Raw genomic sequence first — 15,170 nt, 5'->3', positions numbered from 1 at the left:
TCTGCAGGAAAACATTAAATTCAGTCTCCCTTTAAGGAGCCTGATAGATCCTATTTTGGTGTATCCAATGGCACTGTAGCCGTGACATAAGGACAGGCCATGGGTGTCTGAAATCCTAGCTTGACAATCCCCTTAACTTCTCTGAGCCTCAGTTTCATCATCTGAAAATAAGAAAATGTCATGGTGTCTTGTGAGAATTAAAGCTGAAAATGGGTGGGAGATGGAAGCCCTGTGCTAATAGTAGGCTCTTGATAAATAGGTACACTTGACTCTACCTCTTATAATCCATCTTTTCATGCCAGTGGAACCAAGGTTTGGGTCTAGGTAGAAATGTGTACAGTACTTTTATATTGCAAAGCTTTTTGAAGTGCATAGTCTAATGTATTTAAAAATACTGCATTGAGCACCATGGCTTCTGTCACTCTCCTTATATTTTTCTGAGAAAGAAGCTGAAATACAGAAAAAAACTGTAATAGTGCAAAGATTTCTAAGCAAGAATCTGGAAAGTTGGTTAAATTTCCAACTGAACCAGTGAGTACTTGATACCCTTGAGCACATTAGCTCTCTTGTGTGTAAAGTAGAAATTCTGACCTGGATGTTCACCATATTCTGGCATAACTCTGGAAGTCTATAATGCAGTCTAGACAGGGGCAAAATTATAAACAGAATTTGGGCTTATGAAGTGGTATGACTTTTCTCTCTTGATCACATTGCTTCCTTTGCAGTTATTTGCAATATTGATTCCCTACATTTACATGAAGAAATATAAATTTCTTTGCCCTTTAAAATCCAGTGCTAAATGTGCATGTCTTACAGTAAATGTTGCTCAACCACCAATGATTTGTTGTAACTGCATGGGGGATACACATAAATCAAAAATGCATTTAGAGCTCTGTCCAAATTATAAATTCAATAACTCAGTCCAAATTATAAATCAAATATCTGACTACTGAGCAAGTGCCAATCAACTGAAATAGATTAATAACCTCAGCTGAAGTGACTTGATGAACGGTAGAAGTTATGGGAACTATAAGATTTCAGCTCTAATTTGAAGAGCCCTTCACAGTGTTGGCAGAATCCTTCTGCTCACTGGGTAATACGAATAGGGAAATTTAGAGAACACAGGCCATGGGCTTCTCTTAGACTGTCTTTTTGTTCTCATGCCTTCCCTGTGCAGAAAGTACTCATTATTCTTAATGCTTCATAGGTGAAAGAATGAAAAGCAGAGAGGTGACGTGGCTTGTCCCATGTCACATGCTGCTAAAATGTAAAGCAGGACCTCAACTTTCAGAGAATCTTTCTGTAGACTCTTAACAGTTCTATGATACTGGTTCCCATACCATTCTACGTAGGGGATAACTGGTGGGTGGAATTTCACAGTCAAATTGTCTTGAATTGAAAATGATCTCTATGGGGCTAGAGAATATAAAAGTTCCAAGAAATCTAAGGTATGTTGGATTTATATCCTTTAATGATGAAAACATTTCTTTGATTTTCCCTGCTCAAATGCATTATTTCAGCTTAGGATGTGCATTGCCCCCGTGTAGTCTTCTTCACTTTAAGAACTCCACAATCACTAATGTTTGCATAACTAGATTGTTTTGGTTTTTCTTATTTTTATAATAACTTTCTTGAGCCATTTATCCACTACCTGCAGCTTCCTCCCTTCCAGACACAGAAGTGTCTGGCCATGTCATGGGGTTTTATGAGTATTAAAAAGGGAAAAGAAAGATTTTATATCAATAGCTCAATATTCTATTTCTCATACATCATATATCAGGTTGAGATAAATGGGTTTTATTTATAATTTAATGTGAAATGAGTACCTACTGCAAGATGGCTCTGTTAGCTATCTTCCTATGTGCTACCTAATTATCAACACAACACCAAGTGGTCGTTCTTATAATCCTCAAGGAGTTACTAGGGAACTATAATGGCTTGTCTTAAGGAAACTTAGGTTACTTTACTGACCTAGTAGAAAATATAAAATCGCTAACACTTCCCATAGGAAACAAACTTCCACAAACATTTATGGAGGTAAATCTCTCTCCATATTGCCTCGCCTTTCAAAATTTCCCACCATTCCCCAGCCTCTCTCTCCCTTGGGCCCGCCTCTCCCCATTGCATTTATTAAAAGCATTCGTGCTTTCACACTGTTTGTAGTACTAGTAGTAGTATCTCCTTTCAATAAACCTTAAACACTTCAATCTGGATCAAGGTAACCAGTAGCCTTGAGCTCAGCATGGTTAAGAGCCATCACCAGCCACTGGCACTAAGACCACTCAACTACTGCTTAAAGGAAGATGGAGCATGTCCTTTCCAGTACAGGAAAACACAAAAACATGTTTAGGAAAAGAGGATGTTGGATGTTACAAGAATAGAAAATATTAGTAAACATAATATTCCAAGGGAACATAGGGAAGGAAAAGCAAGCAACACAGATATTTGAGCTAGTCACTGCACTTCCTTACAGTAGTATAAACCGTATCAGTTCTCTGATGGGGCTAAAGGGTGGGCATTATTTTGCACATTTCATTTGACAAAACTGAGGTATGGAGAAGTTGTGTAATTTTAACAGACAGCATGACTATCAAACAAGGTAAACTGATGCAGGTACATTCAACAACAAAGCTCCTTTCAGTATGGCACAGCCCTATCACAGAAGCTTTTGCACAGCAAAGGAAACCATAGACAAAATGACAAGACAACCCAAAGAATGCGAGAAAACTTTTGCAAACAAAGCAAACTACAAGGGACTAATCTCCACAGTATACAAAGAGCTCATGCAGCTATATGTGAAAAAAAAAAAAACAAACCACCAACCCTCAATCAGAAGATTAAATAGATATTTCTCCAAAGAAGACGTATAGATGGCTAAGAGGCACTTGAAAAGATGCCTGGCATCCCTAATTATTATTGAAATGCAAGTCAAAACTACAATGAAGTGTCTCCTCACATCAAATGGCCGTCATTAAAATTCTGTAAAGCAATTATCGTTCAATAAAAATTAATTAATTAAAAATCCCCCCCCCCAAAAAAAAGAGCCTACAAACAATAAATACTGCAGTGGGTGTGAAGAAAAGGGAATCTTTCTATACTGTTGGTGAAAATGTAAACTGGTACAACCACTATGGAGAATAAGATTGAGGTTCTTTAAAAAACTAAAAATAGAGCTACCATATGATCCAGCAATCCCACTCCAGGGCTTACATCTGGAGAAAAACATGGTTTGAAAGGTACATGCACCCCAATGTCTATTGCAGTGCTGTTTACAGTAACCAAGACATGGAAGCAACCCAAATGTCCATCACAAGAGGAATGGATAAAGAAGATTGACACATATGCACAATGGAATGCTATTCAGCCATAGAAAGAATGAAATAATGCCATTTTCAGCAACATGGATGGACCTAGAATTATCATACTAAGTGAAGTCAGTCAAAGACAAATATCACATGGTATCACTTGTATGTGGAACCTAAAATGAACATATTTACAAAACAGAAACAGACATCAAAAACAAAACAAAACAAAACACAAAAAAAAACCTTGTGTTTACCAAAAGGGAAAGGTAGGGGGAGAGAGAAACTAGGAGGTGAAGATTAACATTCATATATAATGAATATATAACAAGATTACATATATTAGATACACACTGTGAAAGTGAAAGTTGTCAGTTGTGCCCAACTCTTTGTGACCCCATGGACTATACAGTCTGTGGAATTCTCCAGGCCAGAATACTGGAGTGGGTAGCCTTTCCCTTCTCTAGAGGATCTTCCCAACCCAGGGATCAAACCCAGGTCCTCCCACACTGCAGGTGAATTCTTTACCAGCTGAGCCACAAGGGAAGCCCAAGGATACTGGAGTGGGTAACCTCTCCCTTCTCCAGGGGATCTTCTCGAACCAGGGTTTCCTGAGTTGCAGGCAGATTCTTTACCAACTGAGCTATCAGGGAAGCCCAGATACTCACTAATATATGTAAAATGGATAATCAACAAGGATCTACTCTTTAGCTCAGGGAACTCTGCTCAATACTCTGTAATAACCTATATAGGAAAATAATCTGAAAAAAGATATATGTTCATATAGAACTAAATCACTTTGTTGTATGCCTGAAACTAACACAACATTGTAAATCAAATGTACTCCAACATAAAAAAGAAAAAGAAAAAAATCTTTTAAAAAGTAGTCAAAAATAACATCTATCAAATTAAAGGGAAGCAAGCATAGTTTCTGATTAGCAACTTCTAAATCCCACCATTCTTAAAAATGTATTATGTAATATTTCACATGATGTATTTGTATAGCTAAGTTAATAAAAGTAGTCATAGTTGTTTAGGGAATAGAAAATTATCTTTGCTTCTGAAACACCACCCTCCCAAAGGAAACTACTATTCTGAATTTAACATTAATAATTTTATTGTTTTTTGTGTTTAATTGTGATAAGCTACATATATCATAACATTTACCAACTTGACCAACTTTAATATGGTTCAGTAGTATTAAGTTCACTCATGCTTTGTAGTCAATCCAGAACTGTTTTTACCTCCTAAGATTGAAAACAACACTGCACTGCACAACTCCCCACCTCTTCTCCCCAACCCCAGTAACCAGGATTCTACTTTCCATCTCTGGGAGACTGACTACTGTATGAACCTCATCTAAGTAGGACCATATACTATTTGTCATTTTGTGTCTTTTATTTCCTTTAGCATAATGTCTTCAAGTTTCATCCACATTGTAGTGTGTGTCAGAATGTCCTACCTTTATAAGCCTGAAATGATACTCCATTGTGCATACAGACTACATTTTGTTTATCCATTCATCCAGTGGATATTTTGACAGTTTCTACGTTTTTGGCTACTCTGAATAATGCTGCTATGAATGTGGGCATGCAGATAATAATTTCCTTGATTTTATTTTTAATTTTCTTGTGAATGAAGATATCTTTAAACAGTATGTTATTTACTTTCATGTTTTTACATGCATGCTTGCAACTAAGGTTCATTTTCCCTGTTAAATTGAATTCTACAGTGTAATACTATCATTTCTGCTGTGATGGACATTTGACTTGTTTCCATTTTTTTTTTTTCCCTTGCTAAAATGAGCATCCTAATGTGAATATCCTTGTACACCTTTCCTGGTATGTCTTCTACAAACTTGCTAGTCAACTGTAACTAGTGTACTGAGAAGCACTGGCATTACTTAAAGTTTATCAGAAATTCAGAACACTTGGTCCAGACCCCCAAATCAGAATCTTCCATTTATCAAGATTTCCATGGCACTTGTAAGCACCTTAAAATCTGAGGCAAGCTTATCTAGAGCAGTGGTTTATGATGTGGTAGGCACTAACCATGTGTGGCTTTTGAGCACTTGACATGTAGCCAGTCTACGCTGAGATGTGGATTTCAAATGCAGGACAAAAATGTGAACTATCTTGTTAACAATTTTATATTGATTGCATCATGAAAAGATAACCTTTTGTAAATACAAAGTCAAAATATTTGTCAAGTTATCTTCATCTTTTTACTTGTATAAGACTATTACTGGAAAATTTGAAATTACATATGTGGTTTGTGTTCTAATTCTATTGGGCTGGTCTGCTCACACAGAGCATTGGTATTGTTGGGCCATTATGCTCCTCAAGGTAATGCTGAAGTGGTGACCAGAACAGTTAGCTTGGTTTATTCTCTTACAGTGAGGGAATGAGACTTTCTGTTTCACATCTTCACAATATTTACTCTTGTAGGAATTCTATAATTTTTGTAAACTGTTAGTAAAATGGCATTTCATAGCTATTGAATTTTGAAATTCTCATTCGTTTTTTCCTCCTAGAAAATGTCTATTCTGTCCATGTGCCAATTTTACTATGTAAGTGCTTGTCTTTTCTTTTTAGGGGATTCATAGAATCTAACTTCTCTGGATAATAAATTCATAAAATTACTGCAAATATATTCTTCTTGATTATAGACCTTTTTATTGAAGATATGTTATTATTTTTATTTCAATGTAGTTAAATTTACCATTTTTTCCTGCATGTTTTGAATATAGTTACGAAATTCTATATTGAATAAGGTATCAAAGCGATGCATTTTGGCCAAGATAGCTAACAAAATTGATTCTACACACAAACAGCACGTGTTTAAATTCTGGTTTCAGGACTTAACTGCTACATGACTTGAAGCAAGATATTTTACTTCTCTCAGTTTCAAGTTGCTTATCTATAAATTGTGAATAACAAAAGATACAAATAACACTATGTTTATTGAGGATTAAATGAGCTAATATACCTATTCTTATAATAGCACTTTAGGTTTATCTTTCATATTTTACTATGTAATCTGCCCAAAGTTAGATTTTTGTGAATGGTGCAAGGTTCTCATATATATTAACTATATATGTTGAACTTCACATGTGTGTGTGTGTGTAATTATCTTTTGATCCAGAGCCATCTATTGAAAAGCCAGTTACTTCTTCACTGATTGGCTCTGCCATTTAGTTCTGTTGTATTATATGATTTCTAGAGTCTCATTGTATGCTCCATTTTATTGCTCTAAAATCTGAACAGTCTATTTACTAATATATCACTGCCTTATTTACTAATACCCCTTAAAATTATACAAGTCCTTAAGAGAAATTCCCCAAATTTTGCTTTTATCCTACAAGAGTTCCTTGGATGCTTGCCTCTTGAATTTTCTACACACATCTGGGAATCAGCATGTCAATTTCAAGCACTCCTTCTCTCCCTCAAATACACAAAACCATTAGGACATTTAATAAAATTCATTAAGTGTAGATGAGTTTGGGGAGAATTAAAACACAAGCTGGAATCAAGATTGCTGGAAGAAATATCAATAACCTCAGATATGCAGATGACACCACCCTTATGGCAGAAAGTGAAGAGGAACTAAAAAGCCTCTTGATGAGAGTGAAAGAGGAGAGTGAAAAAGTTGGCTTAAAGCTCAACATTCAGAAAACGAAGTTCATGGCATCTGGTCCCATCACTTCATGGGAAATAGATGGGGAAAGAGTGGAAACAGTGTCAGGCTTTATTTGGGGGGCTCCAAAATCACTGCAGATGGTGACTGCAGCCATGAAATTAAAAGACGCTTACTCCTTAGAAGAAAAGTTATGACCAACCTAGATAGCATATTCAAAAGCAGAGACATTACTTTGCTGACTAAGGTCTGTTTAGTCAAGGCTATGGTTTTTCCTGTGGTCATGTATGGATGTGAGGGCTGGACTGTGAAGAAAGCTGAGCCCCGAATAATTGATGCTTTTGAACTGTGGTGTTGGAGAAGACTCTTAAGAGTCCCTTGGACTTCAAGGAGATCCAACCAGTCCATTCTCAAGGAGATCAGCCCCAGGTGTTCTTTGGAAGGAATGATACTGAAGCTGAAACTCGTTGTAAAGTAAAAAAAATAATAATAATAAATAATAATAAAGAAAGAAACTCCAGTACATTGGCCACCTCATGCGAAGAGCTGAGTCACTGGAAAAGACTCTGATGCTGGGAGGGATTGAGGGCAGGAGGAGAAGGGGACGACAGAGGATGAGATGGCTGGATGGCATCACTGACTCGATGGACGTGAATTTGTTTGAGTGAACTCTGGGAGATGGTGATAGACAGGGAGGCCTGACATGCTGTAATTCATGGGGTCGCAAAGAGTTGGACACAACTGAGCAACTGAACTGAACTGAACTGAATATCCTTATGATATGAAATATTCCAATCCATGGCATTCCATATTTCTTAATTATTAAGCTATTTTTATTATCATAGAGTAGAATCTTATATTCTCCATAAAAATATAAACATTTTTATTAGATTTTTTTCAGGTACTGCAAATAATCTGTTATTTTAAATCATATCTTTTAAATTAGAGTCTCTAGCTGAGTTTTTTTTTCTTTTACATAAAAATGTAAATTTTGGCATATTGATTTTGTTTCTAACAATCTTAATAAAGTTTAATTCTATAAAATATTTTAATATCCCTTTATATTTCTCCATAAAAATTTTAACATCTACATATACTTAGTTTGATTCTTTTCTCTCAAGCCATATTTTATTTATCATAAGGTACTATATTTATGTGATTATTGTAGTCTTCTTTTGTAAATTTCTACCATGTTAAATAGAAATTGGATTAGTATGCATATTTATTTTCTTTCTGATTCAAAGAAAACTATCAGTATTTCCCCATTAGATATCACATTTGCTGTAACTTTTTTATAGATTCCCTTTATAAAGCTAAAAAAATTCCAATGAATTTGTAAATTTTTGTTTTTTACTTTTAAATTCATTTTGAATTTATTGAACCCTTCTCCATTTTATTTTTTAAAACATTTCTCCAGTTTTATTATTTTTTTAATTTATTTTGTATTGGACTATAGCCAATTAACTAGTTGTGTGTCTCTTTGCGACCCCATGGACTGTAGCCTACCAGGCTCCTCCGGCCATGGGATTTTCCAGGCAAGAGTGCTGGAGTGGATGGCCATTTCCTTCTCCAACTAGTTGTGATAGTTTCAGGTAAACAGCAAAGGGACTCAGCCTTACATATACGTGTATCCATTCTCCCCTAAACTACCCTGCCAGTCAGATTGCCACATAACACTGAGCAGAGTTCTATCTGCTATACAGTAGCTCCTTGTTGGTTATCCATTTAAAATATAGCAGTGGAACACTTCTCTATTTTAAGAAATTTAGGCTTTTCTCCTAAACATTTCATCTGGTATGTGCATGTTCAGTCATGTCTGACTCTTTGCAACCCTATGGACTGAAGCCCACCAGGCTCCTCTGTCCATGGGATTCTCCGGGCAGGAGTCGATTGAGTTGCCATTTCCTCCTCTAGGGGTGTGATGTAGATTACTTTTATTATTAATATTATTATCTAACATTAAACTAATATTATTCAAAGTATTCATGATGTATTTATTTTTTATGTTTTACTCAATTCATTTATTTATATTTGGTTTAGGTTTTTATACTCTTACCCTGACTTAGTTTAATCTATTTTATTCCTTTATTGTACTGCCCCTATTTGGATTTGCATCAAAGTTATCTTAGCATTTTTAAATAAATTAGACAATGTGTCCCAATTTTCTACCATATGGAAAATTTTACTTAGGATTTGAAGCCTAACTATCACAATTGACTGATGTAAATAATGTTTATTAGTCTTATGATTTCCTAGAGGTAACACATCTACATAATGAACTAATTTCATTGATGGCTATAAATTGTGGGTTTTCTATTTCATCTACAGTCAGCTTTGGTAAGTTTCATTTTACTAAGGTTTAAAAAGCTTTTCTTCACAGAGTTCATACATTTACTGACATAAATTATAACTTTTTTAACATTTCCCATCTCTTCAACATCAGTAGGTATGTCCTCTTTTACAGAATAAATTGTTATTATATTATTTCATTTTCATTTATTAATATTTTCTTCTCTTTAATCAGTTCAAAGCACTAGCATAATACTTGGTCTTTTCTATATTATGATTGTTTTCTATTTTTTTCCTTCTGCTATCACTAGTCTTTCTTTCTTCTATGTCATTTAGACTTCTTCTGTTTCTGTAATATTGTTATTGCTTCATCACCAAGTCCTGTCTGACTCATTGTGAACCCATGGACTGCAGCACATCAGGCTTTGCTGTCCCACACCATCTCTTAGAGTTTGCCCAAATTCATGTCCATTGAATCAGTGATGTCATCTAGCCATCTCATCCTCTGCACTTTTCTCCTTCTGCCTTCAATCTTTCCCAGCATCGGGGTCTTTTCCAGTGTTATTTGCATCAGGGAGCCAAAGTGTTGGAGCTCTTAACTTAAGCATTAGCCCTTCCAATGAGTATTCAGGGTTGCTTTCCTTTAAGATTGACTGGTTTCTATAATATATATTAACATAACACTTAGCTCATTAATTTTGGGCCATTTTAAGTTTAAGTCAGAGAAGGCAATGGCAACCCACTCCAGTACTCTTTCTTGGAAAATCCCATGGACAGGGGAGCCTGATGGGCTGCTGTCTATGGGGTCACACAGAGTCGGACATGACTGAAGCGACTTAGCAGCAGCAGCAGCAGCAAGGTTAAGCATTTTAAGGGTAAATACCTCCCCTATAAAATATTTAGCATCATTTTCAGCATTTGATCAATAGTTTATTTACATTTATTACTAAATATTTTTATAGACAATTATACTTCACCCTTGACTTGAGTTGTTTAGAAGACGATATATGTTTTATTGAACTTTCTTGGTGGTTCATATGGTAAAGAATCTGCCTGCAATGCAGGAGTGAACTGAAAGTGAAAGTCGCTCAGTCGTGTCCAACTCTTTGTGACCCCATGGACTATATGGTCCATGGAATTCTCCAGGGCAGAATACTGGAGAGGGTAGCCTATCCCTTCTCCAGGGGATCTTCCCAACCCAAGAATCAAACCGGGATATCCTGCATTGCAGGCAGATTCTATACCAACTGAGCTGCAAGAGACCTGGGTTCAATTCCTGGGTTGAGAAGATCCCCTGGAGAAGGGAGTGGCTACCCACTCTAGCATTCTTACCTGAAGAATCCCATTTAAGAGGAGGATGCTGAGCTACAGTCCATGTGGTCACAAGAAGTCTGAGTGACTAAGCATATGTGTTTTATTAAACTAACCTAAATAGATTTGTCTTTTAATGGAAGACTTTTATCTATTTACTGTTATTGTGGTTGGTAATATATATAGAAATATTGCACCTATGTTAAACGTTCATATTTGCTCTTTTTATTTCACTGTAATTTTACCTTTTTACACAATAAAATTATTGTTTTTATTAATATTGCATTCTCACTACCTCACTGAAATTCACTCTATCAAGTTATTTTAGTCAAGTGTAATATGCCCATTACATAGAATGAAGTCTATGTAATTAGTCAATGCTTCACTCTCCTGAAAAATGTAAGAAATTTAGAATGCTTATCTTTTATTACAATCCCCCCTACTATACCATCTGAGCTGCTCAGTCCATGGGGTAGCAAACAGTCGGACACGACTGAGTGACTCTACTTTCACTTTTTACTTTCCTTACTATTAAAGTATTTTAATGTCTTCTATCAATACTATGACATAATTATTTTATGTAGTTAAAAATAATCAATACTTGCTTAAAATTTCCACGTCAATTTATTTTCTCACCATGTTTCATATATCTCCAATTTTCTAATCTTGATCACGCTTCTTACACAGTAGTGGTTTAATCACTTCAGTTCAGTTCTGTTCAGTTCAGTTGCTCAGTCGTGTCTGACTCTTTGAAACCCCATGAACTGCAGCACGCCAGGCCTCCCTGTCCATCATTAACCCCTGGAGTCCACCCAAACCCATGTCCATTGTGTCAGTGATGCCATCCAACCATCTCATCCTCTGTCATCACCTTCTCCTTCTTCCCTCAATCTTTCCCACCATCAGGGTCTTTTCCAATGAGTCAGCTCTTCGCATCAGGTGGCCAAAGTATTAACATCAGTCCCTCCAATAAACACCCAGGGCTAATCTCCTTCAGAATGGACTGGTTGGATCTCCTTGCAGTCCAAGGGACCCTCAAGAGTCTTCTCCAACACCAAAGTTCAAAAGCATCAATTTTTTCTGTGCTCAGCTTTCTTTATAGTCCAACTCTCACATCCATACATGACTCCTGGAAAAACCATAGCCTTGACTATATGGACCATTGTTGGCAAAGTAATGTCTCTGCTTTTAAATATGCTGTCTAGGTTGCTTATAACTTTCCTTCTAAGGAGCAAGTGTCTTTTAATCTCATGGCTGCAATCACCATCTGCAGTGATTTTGGAGCCCAGAAAAATAAAGTCAGCCACTGTTTCCACTGTTTCCCTATCTATTTGCCATGAAGTGTTGGGACCAGATGCCATGATCTTAGTTTTCTGAATGTTGAGCTTTAAGCCAACTGTTTCACTCTCCTCTTTCACTTTCATCAAGAGGCTCTTTAGTTCTTCTTCACTTTCTGCCATAAGGGTGTTGTCATCTGCACATCTGAGGTTATTGATATTTCTCCAGGCAATCTTGATTCCAGCTTGTGTTTCTTCCAGTCCAGCGTTTCTCATGATGTACTCTGCATATAAGCTAAATAAACAGAGTGACAATATACAGCCTTGATGTATTCCTTTTCCTATTTGGAACCAGTCTGTTGTTCCATGTCCTGTTCTAACTGTTGCTTCCTGACCTGTATACAGATTTCTCAAGAGGCAGGTCAGGTGGTCTGGTATTCTCATCTCTTTCAGAATTTTTCACAGTTTATTGTGATCCACACAAATCACTTCAGTCATGTTCAACTCTTGCGACCCCATGGATTGCAGCCCTCCAGGCTCTTCTGTTCATGGGATTCTCCAGGCTGGAGTGGGTTGCCATTTCCTTCTCCATCTTACACAGTATATACTCTTTGTATCTTACACAGTATAAAGCGAAAGAAAGTGTCTGAAAAGAGAAGAAAGTTACTCAGTGGTGTCCGACTCTTTGCGACCCCATGGACTGTAGCCTACCAGTGTCCTCTATCCATGGGATTTTCCAGGCAAGAGTACTGGAGTGGGTTGCCATTCCTTCTCCAGAGGATTTTCCTGACCTAGGGATTTAACCTAAGTCTCCTGCATTGTGGGCAGAAGCTTTACTGTCTGAGCCAGTAGGGAATCCTATCCTACACAGTATACTCTTTGTAATATTTTTTTGAAACTGGCATTTAATAGTAAACTCCTTTGTTGTTTTTTGAAACTGTGTTGTTTTTCTCATTCTTGGTAAGTGTATTCCCTCTAAAATGCTAGGTTGACATTTACTACTTTTCTAATGATTGAAGATATAAGCCCTTTACTTACTGAATTCCACTGTTAATGAGATCTCTGTTTTTAGCCTCAACTCAAGTATTAGTATGAGAATTCATTCTTTACTTGATTTTTTTCAACATGCACATCTATTTCCCTAAACTGCATACAAAGAAATTCTATTTCTGTTTTCTCTGAATCTTTCCTCATATTTAGACTTAGGATCTATTCTGTGCTTCCTTGAATTGCTCTCTACCCTTTACAATGTAAACCATACGTCTCTCCAGCATTTTCTCATCCTATACCTCACCTCTTACCTTGGGCAGCGTACCAAAAATATGGACTATGCCCAGAACATTTTCCAGTCTCCAGGTCCTAGGCCTCAGGCTTTGCTCATTTTACCAAAATCACAGTTCAATTTCCTTCTCCTTCTTCAAAAATTTAAGTAATTTACATATAAGGCATATAAGTAGATGATAGATAGAAAGATAATGTATATGGCATATATACAGTGATATACCTGTATCTGTTTATGCCATTTGCATTTTACATAAAGTATATATATGTATGATACACATATTACATATACTCTATAAAAGTGAAAGTGCATTGAAAAAAATGTGAAATGATGTAACCACTTGTTAATCACTGTAATTTTGCATACCAAAAGCCCAGCTGCAACACAAACCAAATTCCAAATATATCAGTTTTAATTAGAATGTAGGATCCAACTCTGAGAAAGAAACTACAAAGCACCACAGGGTATTAACAATGTGAGGATTGAACAAGCTTTCTTCCCACTGAACTTACCCTCCAAGATAGGAAGTTAGTATTTATCTAAGTTAACTCTGACAAATGTCAAAGAAAGCAAGAATTCAAACAGTGTTCTAAGAGTGTAAGCTATATTGCTAGACAAACTCAAAAGTAGATGCTTAGTTCCAATCATAAGAATCAGGGGGAAAAAAACCAAGTGGATAATGAATACAGCACTATATTATATTGAGAGAAGCAGAGGGTTTCAGTTTGGAGAAGTAAATCATAGAGGATTTTTTAAGTTGAAGGAAGAGCATCAGAAAAGACACTGTCATTGTGTAGAAAAATCAATGGATTGGTTCATTTAAAATACTTTACATTGGCTAATGTAAAGTAATTAGCCTCCAATTAAAATAAATAAATTTAACTTTAAATAATAAATAAATAAAATAGAAAGATCTATTCCATTTGGCTAAAATAGAATGTTATGGAAGAACAGGGCAGTCTCTGGCAAAGAGATGGAATATTCACTGAATAAATTGTAGAAAAAGGGGAGGAGAAGGATGAGTGAATGCATTAATGATTCCATTAATAAATGAAAAAAATAATAGAAGGTGGTTGGATCAGTTTCCATGTCTTTTGCATGTCTTGTGATTGAAGAATTGACATCCTTTTTTCCCCAGACTGTCTTCTCAAAGATGTTTGTAGAGTCAACAGCCTTGGAAAATGGAGATCTCTAAGAAACAAAAGACAAATTTACTTATAGTCCACTGTAACAAAGATAATACCTCTCTCTGGGGAAATGACCAGGTTTACTTGCAGCCTAACAGAAACAGTTTGAATTCCTTAAACTCAGGGATCCTCAGCTGGGTTGAGTGCAATGTATCCGAGACCTTCACATACAATTTATGGAACCTGAAGAACAAGACTGATATAAACAGTATCTAGATAAGTTTATCACTTTCAAATTAAGTTTTTGAGATCTAATGTACAGCAACGTGCATATACTTAATAATACTGCATCATATACTCAAAATTTGCTCAGAGGATAGATTTTAAGTGTTCTTACCATACACCAAGAAAAGAAAGCAAGAAATAACACACACACACACACACACACACACAAGGAAAGTGATAACTATGCAAGATGATTGATATGTTAATTTTGGTGATTATTTCAAAATATATACATATATCAAAATATCAAGTTGTATATCTTAAATATATCTAATTTTATTTGTCAGATATACCTCAGTAGATATGGGGCAAAAATAAAATAGGTCTTATAAAAAACAAATATGAATAGCAACATAGACGAATCTTGAGGACATTATGCTGCATGAAAAAAGCCATTCACTAAAGCACAAACACTGTATGATTTCAATTATATGAAATAACTAGAGTAGCCCAATTCATGGAGATAGAAAAAACTATGGTTTCTGGTGCTGGGAGGAGGTAGAAATGGGAAGTTGGTGATTTGAGTACAAAGTTCCAGTTGAGGAGGATGAAAAACTTGTAAAAATTTTAGTGATGGTTGCAGAACAATGGGGAGATACTTAATACCTCAGAAGTGTATACACAAAAATGACTAAAATGGGAAAAATTTTGTTACATGTAT

The sequence above is a fragment of the Oryx dammah genome, unplaced genomic scaffold (assembly GCF_014754425.2).
Source record: "Oryx dammah isolate SB20612 unplaced genomic scaffold, SCBI_Odam_1.1 HiC_scaffold_18, whole genome shotgun sequence".
Taxonomy (NCBI): domain Eukaryota; kingdom Metazoa; phylum Chordata; class Mammalia; order Artiodactyla; family Bovidae; genus Oryx; species Oryx dammah.
This window is presented reverse-complemented; position numbering follows the sequence as displayed.